Raw genomic sequence first — 17,168 nt, forward strand, 5'->3', positions numbered from 1 at the left:
AGGGTGAGAGCACTTTTCATCAAGTAGATGCTTAATAAACTTCATTCCCTCCCCCTTACACCCACATCTTAAACGTCTCTCTGTTCCCAGCTTATTCACAAACTCCTACAGCTTAACGTTCAAGGGAAACAATCATTTGAAACAAGAGGAACTGAAGTTCGACATGACTTCAAATTAATCAGGATTCTATTTTGTGCCAATCCGTGGAGAATGTGCTGAACAAAATATATTTCTTCAAAAGATATTTTCCTAACTGTGTTTTCTAGTCGATTTACTGTCAGCAAGAGAAACTTACAATTTGCACATTGCTGAATATCTGATTTTAATTCCCAAGTCATCCATTCCTTACACATGATCTAGAATACAATTAAAGAATGGACTTAGTTGTTTCTTTGAAACTGAAAGCTACTTTATTTATTTATATAATTGTTTTAACTGATGCAACTCTCCAGAACACAAAATAACAATGAACACAAGAAATAAATCACATCTCAAATTACAAAACGACACATCGTGAGTTGCAAAGGGGCCCCTGAAAAGATATGCCCAAGTCCTAATCTTCAGTACCTATGAAGGTGACTTTATTTGAAATAGGGTCCTTGTAGACATAGTTAAGGGTCTCAACACAAAACCATCTTGGATTTAGAGTGGGCCCTCAATCCAATGACTGGTGTCCTCATAAGGGAAAAGAGAGAGGAATTTGAGACAGACACACAGGGAAGAAGGTGACCTGAAGACAGAGGCAGAGACTGGAGGGATGCAGCCCCAAGTCAAGCAGCCTCTGGAGCCTCCAAGATCTGGAAGAGGAGAGGAAGGACCCTCCCCTAGAGCCTTCGGAAGGAGTGTGGCCCTGCTGACACCGTGGTTTCAGATTTATGGATTCCAGAGCTGTGAGAGAATATAGTTCTCTCAGCTCTGGGGTAATTTGTTATGGCAGCCTTATGAAACAGGTACACTATATTTTTGAAGAGAAAAAGAAAAACACGGAATGAAAATATTCTTTAATGTACAGAACTACTTGAAAGTGCCCCCTTGCCTTTTTCTCCTCCCCTGGAGCAGTGGGAGAAAAGATTTAAACAACAGTCCTAAGAGCATAATCTAAGCATACAACTCAACAGGTGTGCTGGTTCTCTAACATTCTTTAAGAAAACGTAAGCATTTAAAACTATCGTTTTTATTATGAGCAACAGAAATTACTGGGTTTTTTTTTCCTGCTTTTATAGTTTCCCTCTTTAAGGAAGAATAAATAATTGACTTAAAAAATAAAACATGTTGAACTCATGTGTTAATTAAAAAAAGAAAAGAACCATAGAACAGCTTGAGTCCCAGAAACCGCAAGGGCTAGTTTCCAGGTACTGCTGTGGTCGGCCGTGGGGTGATGGGGCTGCTCTGGGCCTTTCTGCTTCAAAGCTGCTGCACTTGGGAGATGGCAGCTCCCCTGTGCTCCCTCCGCCCCGGACACCCAACCTCAACCTCACCCGTGCTCCCCCCCCGGCTTCAGTGGACCTCCACATCTGCACCTGTGCCGAAAGCCTGTCCTTGCTTCCCTGCATCCCACCCTGTTCACCTCTTTGCTTGCTAATTTCCCCCCCACTCCAGCGCCTCTGTTCTGCCCCAGCATCTTCTCAAAACGGCCCCGCATCGCCCACCGGCCCCTTCAGCCATAACGTGCTCCTTAATTTCTCATCAGCTCAGTTCTCTTGGTGGCACTCCACCTGGACAGCTCCGTCAGTGGTCTTAAGGGACCAGCAAACCCAATGCTTCTGTGCACTCGTCATTCTACTCAACCTCTTCGCAACACGGATGAGTTTTCCTTCCATTGGTGTCTGCACTTGAACTATCCTTGCCTCCCTCCCCGCTCTGACTACTCGCTGGGCTTCCTTCACAGGTCCTGTTTCTTTTTCTGTCATTCATTTATTCCACAAATATTCATGGAGCACCTATTATGTGCCAGGCAGGGAAACAAATAGAGAAAGAGTCCTTCCTCCATGGAGCTCACATCCTTTGGGGGAGGCGAGCAGTAGGGGAGACATGAAGGTACCTCCAATATTCCTATGTGCTAAAGAGAACAAACAGGAAATGAAATGGGGAAAGGGCTGCCATAAAAGCCAGTGTCCAGGGGAGCCTTTGACGAGGAGGTGACATCTGTGGGGATCTTACGTGGCTGCTATCAGGAGAGGAGACTGGGGCAGGGGCACAGATGGAAGTAGGGAGGCCAGTTAGGAAGCTCAAGGTGTCAGCAGATGAGTCCACATACACCTTGGTAATGAAAGCCTCAAGCCTGGATGGGCTCATGGGGAAATGAATGAAGATGGACAGAGAAGACGCCCAAGGGCTGTGCCTGCAGTGGCCCTACACTGGTCATCCTACCTTCTCAATACACCATCTTCTGGGACCTGACCCTCTCCTGGTCACCTTCTTTCACAGGCCCTTTCTCTGTCTCCTTTGCTGGCCTCTCTCATCGCTTGACCTCTAAATGGCGGCATCCCCAGGGCTCATCCCGCTTCTCTTCTTTTCTTTATCTTCACCCCCTGCCATAGTGCTCCCATTTCATATCATGATTTTAATCAGACTAGGGGTAGGTTAAACTGATGATGAAATTTGTTGGATAATTACACTGGGGGTAAAAACGGCATTGGATTATCTTGGGCATCTGAGAAAGTATGGTTGCTTGATTCCGTACACAAATGCCTCTTGGGTTTACACTGCCAATCCAGAACTACCTGTCTTCCAGAACTGGCTACTGGAGCCTCTGCGATTCTGCCCTCAGACATTTATGTGACATTTCACACTTAACGTGACCCAACGGTGACTGTGAAATTGCCTCCAGAACCGTTCCCCTCACCATCTCCGACATCTCAGTGAATGACAGCCCCAATCTCACAGCCTCCTGGGCCTAAAGCCTGCTTTGAGATGGCAGCCAAGTCTGTCTCCTCTACCTTCAAAATATACCTATAACCTGAGCCCTCCTTACTCCCAGCCCTGCACCACACTGGCCTAAGCCACCGCCATCTCTACCCCAGATTTCTGCAGCGGCCTCCTCAACAGCAAGCTTCCCTGCTTCGAATCTTGCCCCCGGAGTCTACTTTCAAGGTAGTCAGAGTGATCCACCCCAGAGCTAAGTAAGGTCCTGCCCTTCTGGTGCTCAATCCCTTTGGTGCCTCATCTCACACGGAGGAAGAGACCCAGCCACACTCAGTTCAAAAGTCTGGTGTCTTCTATTCTGTAACTTATATCTGCTTTCCCCTCCCCCTCATCTCTATAAGCGGCACTTATTGTAAAGTTCAGATACTTACAATCCAGAAATAGCTTACTGCATATGGAGAGGGACACACAGAGGCCAGCCAGTATTAATATCAATGTACTAAAAGCAGACCAGTATCATGGGTGGAATAATAGATGTCTTAGTCTACTCAAGCTGCCTTAACAAAGGACCACAGACTCAGTGACTTAAACAGCGGACATAATTTGTCACAGTTCTGGAGGCTGGGAAGTCTAAGGTCAGGGTGACACCTTGACTGGGTTCTGGTGAGGGCTCTCTTCCTGGCTTGCAGACTGCAGCCTTCTCACTGCATCCTCACAGGGTGGGGAGAGACAGAGCTCTGGTATCTCTTCCTCTTTCACAAAGACACCTGTTCCATCAGACCAGGGCTCCACTTATGACCTCATTTAACCTAATTGCCTCTTCAAAGGCTCTGTCTCCAAATACAGTCACATACAGGGGGGTTTAGGTTTCAACATATACATTCGGGGAGACATGATTCAGTCCACAGCAATAGGTTAAAGTGTCTACTTGCATGTTTCTCTCTTACACACTCTGTTACAATCACCAAATGCTTTCAGTTGTGTCCTTTGGGTCTCTTCCTTCCCCCTAGTTTTTTTTTTTTTTTTTTGTGGTATGCAGGCCTCTCACTGTTGTGGCCTCTCCCGTTGTGGAGCACAGGCTCTGGACGCACAGGCTCAGCGGCCATGGCTCACGGGTCTAGCCGCTCCACGGCATGTGGGATCTTCCCGAACCGGGGCACGAACCCGTGTCCCCTGCATCGGCAGGCGGACTCTCAACCACTGCGCCACCAGGGAAGCCCCCCCACTAGTTTTTGTCTGAAGGTTTCATTCTGCCCCAACCCTGAATATTCTATTAACCAGCCCAGTCTCCTCCCTCTGCAGACCCCCAGCCCCCTTCAATTGTGTGTCTTCAACTCCCAGGACACAGCAATGAGCAAACAGGAATGCATGTGGATGGTGCTGGCTGGAGAAAGGCTTGCTCTGCATTACCCAGAGAGTGGTGGCCAACAAGCAATAAGAATATCAGGATTTATCCTCTTTAAAATAGTACCTACTGATTACCACATGTGAAATCCTCAAGATAAATCAGAATTAATGAACGTGTAGCTAGTTGACTGCAAAAAACATTGTATCAAACATTTTATCTTTTTAGCCCTTTAATAGCAGCTCTTTTCTCCTTGGGGCAAATGTTTTCTTCACCTTTCAGAAATAATTACACAAGCCCAGTGAATTCCGGAGGAGATAAGTTCAGTGAGGGAAAGGAAAGGTCATGTATGTTTACATTACTGGCTAGAAGAGGTCTGGGTAAGCCACGTGTTAGGAGAAGTTCAGAAAATCCACCAGCTTTTATAAAATGTTCCCTTTAACTGACTGGCATTGTTACCCCATGAAAGGTGTTAGTGCTACTGAAATCATTCAATCATAGGAAACAGCAACCATGAAGCAACAGGAAACGAATGGCCAATAGCAAACACTTGAAGGATTGTACAAATGAAGTCAAACCTTGGAGACTGAATCTGTTTTCCTATTGCATGTATTAGTTTGCAAGAGCCGCCATAACAAAATACCACAAACTGGGTGGCTTAAAAAATGAGCATTTGTTTTCCCACAGTTCTAGAGGCTGAAAGTCCAGCCAAGGCCAAGGTGTCAGCAGATCTGGCTTCTCCTTCTTCTTCTTTTTAAATTGAGGTAACACTGTTTTATGTAAGTTTATGTGTACCTTATAATTTGACTTCTGGTTACACTACAGCACGCTCACCACCAAAAACTATTCAATGCTTCATGAATTTGCAAGGGTATCCTTGCCCAAGGGCCACGCTAATCTCTGTATCCTTCCAGTTTTAGTATCTATGCTGCTGAAGCGAGCACAGGGTTGGTTTCTTCTGAGGCCCCTCTCCTTGGCTTGTAGATAGACGTCTTCTCTCTGCATTCTTACATGGCCTCTCTTCTGGGTCTGTGCATCCCTGGTGTTTCATGTTCAAATTTCCTCTTCTTCTAAGAACACCGATCCTACTGGATTAGAGCCCACCCTAATGACCTCATTTAAACTTAATCACTTCTCAAAGACCCTATGTCCAAATGCAGTCACATTCTGAGATCCTGGGGGGTACGTCCTCAAAGCATGAATTTGGGGGGACACAATTCAGCCCATAACATAGTGCCTAACAAATACTCCAACACTTAGTAATTTGAAACAACAATCATTTATTCTGCTCACAAATCTAATTGCACAGGGCTCAGCAGGCACAGATCATCTCTGCTCCAGGTTGTGTAATGTGGGGAGACTCAGCTGGGGTTGGAGAATCCTGTCTTCAGATGGTTAATGACCACGGCTGACAAGCTGGTGGGGTTGGCTGCGAGCTGGGCACTCAGCATGGGGTGGGGGTTATGGGCTAGAGATCTCAGTTCCATCAGCAGCAGTAGTCAATGTTCTTAGATGCTCAAGAGGTGGCAAATCAAGCCTTCTGCCTGATGTTTCTAACCTTTCTACACCAACACCCAGTGGGGTGACGGGCATGAAGCAGATATTAAACAAATACTGAACTGTTTTTGTTTTTTAATAGACTTAGTTTTTTAGAGAGTTTTAGGTTCATTAGCAAAACTGAGTGGAAGGTACAGAGATGTCCTCTACGACCCCTGCCCCCACCCCTGCATAGCATCTCTGGTTATCAACGTCCCCTCCAGAGTGGCAGCATTTGTTACAAACGTTGAGGCAATGCTGACACATCATAATCACCCAAAGTCCACAGTTTACACCCGGGTTCACTCTTGATGATGTACAACCTATGGGTTTCAACAAATGTATAGTGACATGTACCCACCATTAAACTATCATACCAATTAGTTTCAGAGCCCCCAAAATACTGATTTTTAAATCACCAAAGAAGGTATACTTGATAGGGACACTCAAGAGGGCTGGGCATTGGTACACTACTCTCCCTCCTAGAAAGAAATACCTGATTTGGGGAATGTTATGAGCCAGAGAATCATGTGTCCTTTCAAAAAGCACTCTTTTAAAAGCACCTATTAAAAAGTGGTGGACCTAGAGACTGTCATACAGAGTGAAGTAAGTCAGAAAAAGAAAAACAAATATGGTATATTAACGCATATAGGTGGAATCTAGAAAAATGGTATAGATGATCTTATTTGCAAAGCAGAAATAGAGACACAGACATAGAGAAAAAATGTATGGACACCAAGGGGGGAAAGGAGGAGGGTGGGATGAATTGGGAGATTGGGATTGACATATATACACTACTGATACTATGTATAAAATAGATAACTAATGAAAACTGACTGTATAGCTCAGGGAAAACTCTACTCAATGCTCTGTGGTGACCTAAATGGGAAGGAAATCCAAAAAAGAGGGGAGACAGATATCTATATCTATATCTGTATCTATATCTATCTATCTATCTATCTATCTATCTATCTATCTATCTATATATACTTTGCTGTACAGTAGAAACTAACACAACACTGTAAAGCAACTATACTCCAATAAAAATTAATTAAAAAATAAAATAGATAACTAATAAGGACCTACTGTATAGCACAGGGAACTCTACCCAATACTCTTTAATGACTTATATGGGGAAAAAAAAATCTAAGAAACAGTGGATGTATGTATATGTATAACTGATTCACTTTGCTGTACACCTGAAACTAATACAACACTGTAAATCAACTATACTCCAATAAAAAATATATTAAAAATGAAAAAAAAAAGTGGTTCTAATAAGCTTCAAGCCCCCATTGTGGTCTTGGTTTATGGAGGACCAGTAGTGACGACCTGAAGCCAGCACTCCCAGGCGCCCACCTTTATGGTATGACTGTTGTGTCTTCCAAGGTGCTAGGAATCAACATCGACTTAGGGCACCCAGGTGGGTGTGACTTAATCTCTTTTTGAATCGGTTAATTCTGACAAAAAGTAGCCTTTCATGGGCTTCCCTGGTGGTGCAGTGGTTAAGAATCCACCTGCCAATGCAGGGGACATGGGTTCGAGCCCTGGTCCGGGAAGATCCCACATGCCGCGGAGCAACTAAGCCCGTGCACCACAACTACTGAGCCTGCGCTCTAGAGCCCACGAGCCACAACTACTGAGCCCACGTGCCACAACTATTGAAGCCCACACGCCTAGAGCCCATGCTCTGCAACAAGAGAAGCCACCACAATGAGAAGCCCACACACCACAATGAAGAGTAGCCCCCGCTCGCCACAACCAGAGAAAGCCCGTGTGCAGCAACGAAGAACCAACACAGCCAAAAAATAAATAAATTAAATAAATTTAAAAAAATAAGTAGACTTTCATGAATTTCATGAATAGTGGACTTGCATTTAACACTTATAGAACAATGAACCATGAGTAAATGTAATACTGACAAATTATTACTTTTAAATTTTTAATTGCTGTATAGATTTACCTACAACCTTAACTAACAACAATTAATATCCCTGCTACTGTGCCCTCCAAGTACTAATAGATCTTTGCCACAGAACTTTTACTCACAACATAGGAAACTCATGTTAAAACTTGCTGCAATCTAGCATTTTTTTCTCCTCAGATCTTTGTAAGATGAAAGAGTGAAAAATGAAGTTCCTGGAGCCAACCTAACAAGCTCACCTGATTTAATCTTCAATGGCTGGTCTTAAAATCCTCCAAAAATGTGGTTACCTTTACAATTTTCTTCTTTTCTCCACAGTCTCTTAGGAATTTCCCACCCGCTGACCTCCTCATCCACTCCTGGGCTATAAATACCGACTATTTCTTGGATTCAGGATTGAGCTCAGGTCTATATTGGGGTCTCCTTGCCCCTGTTGCAGTAATTCCTGAATAAAATCTGGTTTTGCCACTTTAATTGCTGTCCAGCTCTGGTTCTCTTTGACAGGCCCCAGTCTAAAAGTTTTCCTGAACAAGAACAGAGGAAGACCAAAGCTCACAGGTACATCTGATGTCTGACTCTTGGTACGATCTCATCTATGCTTATTAACCTTCCCACCTGCCATGTGCAGCTCCCCTCTGCCCACCCACCGAATTAGCGAGGAATGCCTTCTATTTGGTGAGCAGTTTTGCAGTTACAGACTTCATGTATCTGTATCCTCTGAATTTCACAACATTCCTTTGAAAAAGAAATGACTATTCTTGCTAGTATTTCCTTTTGTTGTTCAAGCATGTGGCAGAAGAAAAGAATTAAATTGGGCCTAAAAACAACGACTGAAGTATAAAGTGGCCATTGGTATGTATGGATTAAATCAAAAGACACTACCTTAGAATTTGTCTGTAATGGTTAGAATTGGAAAGTCACGTAATGGGTAATAAGTTTTTTAGTCTCTGATTCTGTTACCAAATAAAATCTATATTGCTTGTAATACTCCTCTAGTATGCTTTTTATTCTTTGCAATGTATTCTTATGCATATCATTATTATTTAATTTTTGGATGACTTGCATTGTCCATCCTTGAATTTTAGGAAATATTGGAAATATTAGGACATTTAAGAACTTTAGGAAATACTGAAAGGTAGGTGCTTCAGAGCATTAGGGAAGAACACAGCTTACACCCTTTGTGCAATGTAAGCTCACAACCACTTTGGGTTTCAAAAGACAGTTTTTGAAGTGGATACACTAGTCTGACAGCCAGAGTGTATTCATTGGAAGAAGGGACAGAAAAAAAAGACTTTTGGAATGCTACACAAAAACTTGGCTTTGTAAATCAAACACAAGCCTGGTTTAGAGAAGTTACTGAGAGCCACGGAACCGGGAGGAACACAAGTTGACATCATGCCAGGAAGAGACCAGAACTCTCTCTGGACCAGGAAAAAGAGTTCTAGAAAAGACTAGAGGAGAAAACCAGTAGGATATGGATGCTAGTGTGAGGTGCTAGACCATAATTTCTGCCCCTTAGGTTTAGGGACCCGAAAAGAGGGGGATTTTCCCCTCTGCCCTCCAGGGAGTAGTAGGCAGGTGGCCATTCTCCAAGGACTGGTTATGACAGCAGTACAACTGGTGCCTTTGAGCAGGGGAGCCTGAGATAAAGCTCCGTCCTCTTGATCCATCCCTCCCCTCCCCTCCCCTCCTCTCCCAACCTGGGTCCTCAGTAGTTCCTATGAGCCCTGGGCTCTCTCCTGCTGCCCACAGCCATGAAGAAGGTAGTTGGGAACTGAAAGCCGGGGTGTATTTCTGGGAGTGGGAGGGGAGGCAGACCTGTACATATATGTTAAACACAACATGGTTTTAAAAATCTTTACGAATACACACCATGATGTAAGTGTTAATAAGAGAGCATAGGTAGATGCCGATAAATAATGTGATGCCACATTATAAAGTCAGAGGTAATATTACAGATCAGAGGAGGCAAAGGTGCTGGAAAAATAAGGGCCTTTCCAAAAACTGATATTAATATGAAAAATAAAATAAAATTAAATCCCTACTTCACGCCATACACAACAATAAGTTCAAGATACATTAGAGAACAAATCTGAAGAATTAAATCTTAAATATTTTAATAAGAAAATAAAGGAGACTGATACTATGAACTTAGCTGAGGCGAGGATTTCTTAGACAGAGGAAGAACAAAATTTGAATACATTAAAATTTAAAAGCAAAAAAAAAAAAACCCATTAAGAGACAAGTCATAAGTTGGGAGAATATATTAGAATCAAGATAACATCAAGAATGCATAAATATCTCCTATTTTTATTAATAATGGCTTTCCTTTATTGAACACCAAGCCCATTTAAGTACTGTACGTGTTGTAATTTATTAAGAACATACAACTCTAACAAGGTAGATAATTATATTAGTCTCATTTTAAAGATTAAGATAAACTACAGGTAATCAAGATTAAATTTGTACAAGAGCGCACAATTAGAGGTGTGGGATCTACAAGCAGGTAATAGTCTCATCTAAAAAATACCTTCAGGTGCTGGTTCCAGCACCCTCACTCTTAATCCAATAGTAAAATGGGAAAGTGTGTGAACAGGCATTTCTCAGACAACTAACGACTCTGAAGATGCTAAACTTCAGGGATAACTGAGGAAATGCAAATTGAAACAACAGACCCATCAAATTGGCAAAGATTTAAAAGGCTGACAATACCAAGAGTTGGCACACATGGGGTGAAACAGGAACTGTTGTTAACTGATAGTGAGAGCGTCAACTAGCACAACCATTTCAGACGACAATGAAAGGTAGCTCTTAAATTTGAAGATGCACATCCCTCTGGTCCAACAATTTCAAAGGACACACATACAAAGACAGTCTTTACTTGCTAAATGTTCACCAAGAAGAGTGTGGAAACCATCTAAATATCTATCAATCAGAGAACGGATAAATACATTGCAGTCTATGCATGCCATGGGATACGACAAAGCAGAAAAATGCATGAAGTATGTATACATACATTTATGTGGATAAATCTCAACAAGGTTGAGTCACAAAAGCAAGGTTTAGGTGGATCTATATATCCATATCTATATCTATGTAGTATGATGCTGTTATGGTTAATTTTATGTGTCAACATGGTACTCAGATATTTGGCCAAACATTATCCCAGATGTTTCTGTGAAGGTATTTTCTAGATGAGACTAACTTTCAATTCAGCAGACTTTGGGCAAAGCAGATTGCTCTCCATAATCTGGGTGGGCCTCACCAAATCAGCTGAAGGTCTGAAAAGAAAAAGATTGACTTTCTGGGAAGGAGAGGGAATTCTGCCAGCAGACTGCCTTTGGACTCAAATCACAACTCTTCCCTGGGTCTTCAGCCTGATGACCTACCCTGCAGAATTTGGATTTGCCCACACTTCACAGTTACATGAGCCAATTCCTGAAATAAATCTCTCTTTATCTATACATCCTGTTGGCTCTGTTTCTTTGGAGAAGCCTGACTCATAGAGATGATGATATAAATGTCACAAACGCACAGAACAGTTTATGGACACACATACGTGAATGACATTCCTAGGGCTGTACGGTAATGTCCTGCTTATTTCTCAGTGTCATAAACAGTGGGCCATACACAACCTTCATGGCACTGCAGAGGATGGTTTAAAATTCCCATTAACATGCAAGAAGTGCTGGGGGACAGACAATTCCCAGAGTTGCTTTTCAAGTGAGTTTCATTTTTCAGGAAAGTGAATATGCCTCATTTTCCAGCATGAGACTAAGATGACTGGATTTTCCTCAACTATAATTTAAATCACTGGACCAGTTCTAAAAACTGTACTGAAGTGTTATATCAGAATAAAAACTTCACATCAATCAATTGATACAGTCAGTGCAAATTACCCATTTTTCTGGGCTGTCGTTTTTATTTATTTTTTTATTTCGTAACAGAAAATAATTTATCTGCCAATGTGTATTATACTTTACAATGTGTTTTTTCATTATGAATTAGAGAAAAGTATGCTGTGCTGGTTTCTGGACCATGTCAGACATCATTCAGATATAACACAAATAATTCAATGCATTCTAAGTTATGATGTCACTGTAGGCAGATTCATGGCTGCAGGTCATTTCTCTTTTTGCATGAAACATTATGCCAATATTTCAAGGTGATGTGGCATGGGAACCACCTGCTGCATATTTAAAGCCCTATGAGATCAGAATTCCAAAAGAAACACAAATACTAAGTGACACTAATATATTAAAAATCATCTACAGTCATATTCTTGTTTTTGTATAGAAACAGCTCATAAAATGTTTTCTAGTGTGCCTTCAAGAAATTTCTTTAAAGATGACTCAGAAAAAACAATTGCTAATTAATTTTAACACCATGTCAATTATGCTAATAAAATTCTAATTAAAATCCTTGTGATGTAAATCAGTCCTTCTTTGTGTGTGTATGTGTGTTATTATACAGGCTGTCAGCCATCAGATACTTATTAAGTTTACATGAACCTATAGAATGGGCTTGGCTGTATACAGATCTTTTGACATATCTAGTTCTGCCTGCCATAAGCATTGGGCAAATTAATGGTGATAGTCTAATATTTAAGGTACCATGGAGGTAGGCTAATTGATGCTCATTAGGAAAATGAAATATCCTGGGAGGCAAGAAGGGACTGAGGGGTAAGAACTAGCTTTTTTAAAAAGAGTCAGAAACAGTGGATAGGGCAATTTGGACATTATCATATTTCAGGCTGATTATACGCGATTGTATAATGAAAAATATATAAATCTACAGCAACTTCTATGCTGTAAGATATAAGTGTTCCTTTGGGGGGGGATGTTCTGGACATTGTAACTTCAGACGCTGCTAAATGTGGAAACCTCAGCAAAGCAAGTATGTCCATTTCGGTCCCTACTACTTGCCTGGCCCTGTGCTAGGTTCTGGGAACACAACTAAATAAGACACAGACACGGCTTTAAAGCAGGATGCTTGCCTGGCAGGGACAGAAGCAGTAAGCCAGAAAGTGTAGTACAGAGTGTGTTGGGCTATAAGGGGCACCTCATCCAGGCTGAGAATCAAGGAGAGCTTCCTGGAAGAGATGGCTTTTGAGCACAGTTCTAAATGTCACGGTTGTTGACAAAGAGGGGGCAGGAAGGCATTTCACATAGAGAAGCAGCGTTGCCTAAAGGCTCCTAAATGAGAGACAGCAGGTTCACTGAGGGGATTGATATCGATCCTCTGTGGGTGTAGCTTAGCACTGCAGTAGAGGGGTGTTAATAAAAGAGAAGGTTGCAACGAGAAACGGGAATAAGATCATGACTGAGCTTGTTGCCCATCAAACAGGATTTTATGTTGAAAATTCTCCTCTTCTATTTGTAAATGAATTTGCAAGGCAGCAATGGCTCTTGTGTGGTAGAGAAGTAACAGGCTCCCAAGTTGCCACCCTCATCGTGTAGGAAGAGAATAGATGGGAAAAGGGCCTGACACCTCCAAAGAGCAAACACTTATTTCGATGATCAGGTAGCAAAGTGGATGGCGAAGTGTTTATCTTTACATCCACAACAGCAATCAGCTCAAGACGTCATCTTGTCATGGGTCCCAGGAGACACGGAGGGCTAATTAGGGTAACGAAAACCTCCTGCTTCTCCACTACGTGTGTGCAATTAGTCAAACCATCTATGCCTAAAAAAGTGAACTCTGGGAAACCACACAGGGCACATATTTGCTTCATGAATCTGACAAGTCTATAATTAGGATTTCGCCACTTCTAAATTCCACTGAGGTTCCAAGAAAATGTTGAAACCTAATAAAAGCAGAGGCACACACGAAGGCACTAAATCTTCTCTACGTTTATGGAAACACCTGGGTTCGAATCCTCATTTCCTAATAGACCAGCCTGATATACGTGTGCTCTGGAAAAGCTCATCTCAATATGGGCCTCTTCTCCATGAGGGACCAGAGTTCTTGGTGATTTATCCTTCCCGTTGTCAGCATCTGCAATTCCCAGGCTGCCTTGACTACTGGATTCCTAAGTGATGAGAAGCCAGGGATGTAAATGAACCTTTATGTTCAGCCTTCTTCCAAGAGACATAAATAATTCAAGCGAGACAGAAAGAATGTTTCTTTTGTGTAAAAAACAAATAATTTTCACTTGTAAATACAGTTTTCTAATACTACAAAAAGGTGGACCCTCCAAGGAGTATCAGATAAATTAGTCCAACTGAAGAAGAACAAGCCAGAAAGTTTGCAAACTAAAATCCGCGGTGGGGTCAGTGTGGCGATCCTGGAAGGAGCAGGCTGTGTTAGGACTCAGGATGCTGGACTCCACTCCCCTTTTGTTATTTCACTAGATGAAAAGCACCCGAATCCAAATCGTGTGACAGACATGAGAGCCATACCAGGCAGAGCAGAAGCTTCTTGGTGTCTCATGGCCCACCTCTAATTTCAGCCACTGCTGCCGGGGACGTTTCTCTGTGAGTGCAGATGACACAGCAGTATCTGCCATGGTCTTGTACTTTCTGCCTGGGGCCGTCACCAAAACCACGGTGGCCCACTTGGCTGCAAGTAAGCACAGCCCAGAAGCGCAGGGAAGTTAATGAGCCCAGGCAACCCACAACCAATGAAAGCTGGCAGATAAACAGCCCACCTCCCCGGCCCACTAGGGGAAGCATTCGTCTGCTTCCTAGAATTCAACCCCTCACTCAGTGCCAAAGGCAGTGACCTTGATGGTCAATGCTTAGGTTATTTTCCCTCCTTCCCTGACTCACTCTCCCGCTTGCGTCCAAGTCTTTGTCTCAGGTGTGGCTTTTAGGGGTCCCAACTTTGGCCAGCGCTAAAGAAGAGAGATCACCAAACTGGTCTGAATCGCCAGATTGCCTGGTGAAAGCAGGGCGCTCGGGGGGAAGAAGGAGGATAAGTCCAGCTGAGGTACCAGCAGGAGGTGAGCCGCGGGCCTGTGCGGTAATGAGATGCCGAGATGCTGGCCTGAAGGTGGTCAGGAGTCACCTTGGCCTGAGCATCCATCTGGAATTCTAAGAATCCTGCTGTTTCCCAAGCAGCTGAGCCATCAGCTGACCTCACTTCCGCTGGGACACAGTGCCCAGACCACTACTGGTTTCGCCACTTTTTTCCTGTAGCCTTTGCTAAGAAATACATTTTGCTTGGCAGCCAGAGCTTATGTACATGTACACAAGTACATATGCATACTTATATTTATTATTCACTGGGTATATAAATGAACAAAAAGGTCAGAAACTTTATTCCTACTATACATGATGAAATCTGACCTCTTCCATTCTGTCATATTCTCTCTTTCTCTCTGACTCTTGTTTCACAAAATTGATTTCAAAACCCTTACCTATCAGTTGCAACCTGTAGCTTAAAAATCATTAGTCTAGACCAGTCTTCCTAGGAGCTTGAAGATACCATCCGTGCTCTTTGTGCCTTGCTTTTATTACTTGGTAAAAGTAAGAAATAATGAAGAGGAGATGATCCGATGATAGAAGTCCTTCCTGTCTTTCAGAGAATTTTACGTGTTGATGTCAGATTCATAATAAAGTATCAGATTATACAGTCCATATTCCATTAATTTTAGTAGTTAACAGAAGACACAGTTTAAATGGAAAAATTATATGTTGTGTTATATTTTTTCCAGAAAATACGTTTGCTAAGATGTTGTATATCCTTTCAGCAATATCATACTTTTAGATTCAGAATTAGGATATAAAGTCATAAAATAGTTGCAAAGATATAGCTTTAATTTAATTTCTTTATCTCTGATATATTCTAGGCTTTTAAAAAAAATCATCAGTTCTGCTTCTTACACCATTCTTCTTGCTCTGTTGCCCTAAAAGTGACCACGTGCCTTTATAGTTAACGGTCCCCTCCGTCTAGGTGGAGACAGCCTGCCAGTCTCAGCCTGGGTGCTCCCCCTTGCCTGGAAGCCTCCCTGACCTGACCTCCTCCTTGGCCGTGTCCCCACGTCACTGTCTGCACACCTCTAGTCTCATCAGATCCTGGGGTTGTCATCTGTTTACGTGGCTCTGAGTGCCTGAAGAATGGAACCTGTGTTATTCTTAGCATCCCGAGCACCTCACACAGTACCTGACACAAAGCGGGGGACCATCAGACGTCCACGATAGGAATAAAATACATCCTGTCTTTTACATTTTCACTCAGATGCTCCTAGGTGCCCATATCCTGACCTCAGGCTCTGATGCCATTTCTCAAAGGGAGAGCAACTACTTAGCAGCACAACGAAAACATTCACATTCTAATGCATATGGCATCTGGCATCTTCTTTATCAAACTGAATTTGGTCAAAAGAACACCAGTTGAGCACTGGGAAAGTTATTCATAGGGTCCGCTCACAAGAGAGCAACCCCTTCCTCTCCAAACAGTGCATGATGAGGACAGACTCATTCTCCTACAGATCAAGTTCTGAGGTGCTCTTCTGTATTAATCAGAATCCTCTGGTTGCAAGTGACAACAACACAAGAGGAAAAAAACAACACGCAAGCAAACAACAACAGTGGCTTCCCAGGCCAGGGGACTTTATCATCGAGCTCCAGTAACCTCCAAAAGAGCAGGCTCAAAAAGAGCCTCACAGTCCCTCTTGCCCAGGTCCCCATCACTGCTTCTCTCCAAATGCAGTCCCTCATCTCTTCTAAGGACTCCCCTGCTTCCATCTCTTCACTCTTCACCACCAGGGATAAATGCACATCACCCTTTCTGGTCCCAAGTCCAGAATTTCCAGGGAAGGGCTGCCATGGCTCCGCCCGGGTGAGGTACTGAATCGTGGGTCGTCACTGTCAGCAGGAGGGAGGCCCTGATTGGTCGCCACTGGAAAAAGTCACCATCCTTCCGCAGCCTCAGAAAACGGCCGCTCCCCTGGCAACCACGTGGATGGAGCACAGAGACACACCTTTTGCAGAAGAGAGGGAGCTATTATTCTGGACACAGAAACTGATGAGTGTCTACGGCACACTCCTAGAGTGTATCTCCATTTTCACATGGTTTTACAATATTCATTTGTAGCACTTTCCCCTACTCGTGAGCAAAGGTCCACTCTCTTACTGCCTAAGTCTCTTTAAGTAATTTCAATTTGCATCTCATCCCTTAAACTCGATTTTAAGCTATATGAGAACAAAAGTAGCTTTTTAATTTTGTTTAGAACTGCCTATGAGGTATCTAACAGGATGTTCTGGCCCAAGAAGAGCTCCACTAACCACACATGACTGTGTCTTTCTTCTCAGCACTTTGGATTTGCTGCTCACGTAGTCAATGATAGTACATTCCACACCCACCTTCAGTTTCAACAATAAAGATGATGACTTGTCTTGGACCATTTCTACTTCTACCATGTCTTTATTCCTTCAAATAATCACTTTTATTTTGAGAGTTATATTTTATCCATCCATACATGACCTCATATGAATAAATATCCCTCATTTCATGATGTCAGGTGAACAAATGATCCTGAATGCAACCAGAATT

At 42.8% G+C, this 17,168-nt stretch overlaps 1 protein-coding gene and 1 non-coding gene across 2 annotated transcripts in view; both read right to left on the reverse strand.

Moving 5' to 3' along the window:
- The window catches only part of CTNND2 (catenin delta 2), a 776,118-nt gene that overhangs the window by 303,171 nt on the left and 455,779 nt on the right, over positions 1–17,168 (reverse strand). The gene's annotated exons all lie outside the window — the stretch shown is intronic.
- On the reverse strand, positions 5,050–5,154 carry LOC117311998 (U6 spliceosomal RNA). The gene has a single exon (XR_004526181.1). It is a non-coding gene; the product is annotated as a U6 spliceosomal RNA (small nuclear RNA).

This window comes from Tursiops truncatus, chromosome 3 (assembly GCF_011762595.2).
Source record: "Tursiops truncatus isolate mTurTru1 chromosome 3, mTurTru1.mat.Y, whole genome shotgun sequence".
Taxonomy (NCBI): domain Eukaryota; kingdom Metazoa; phylum Chordata; class Mammalia; order Artiodactyla; family Delphinidae; genus Tursiops; species Tursiops truncatus.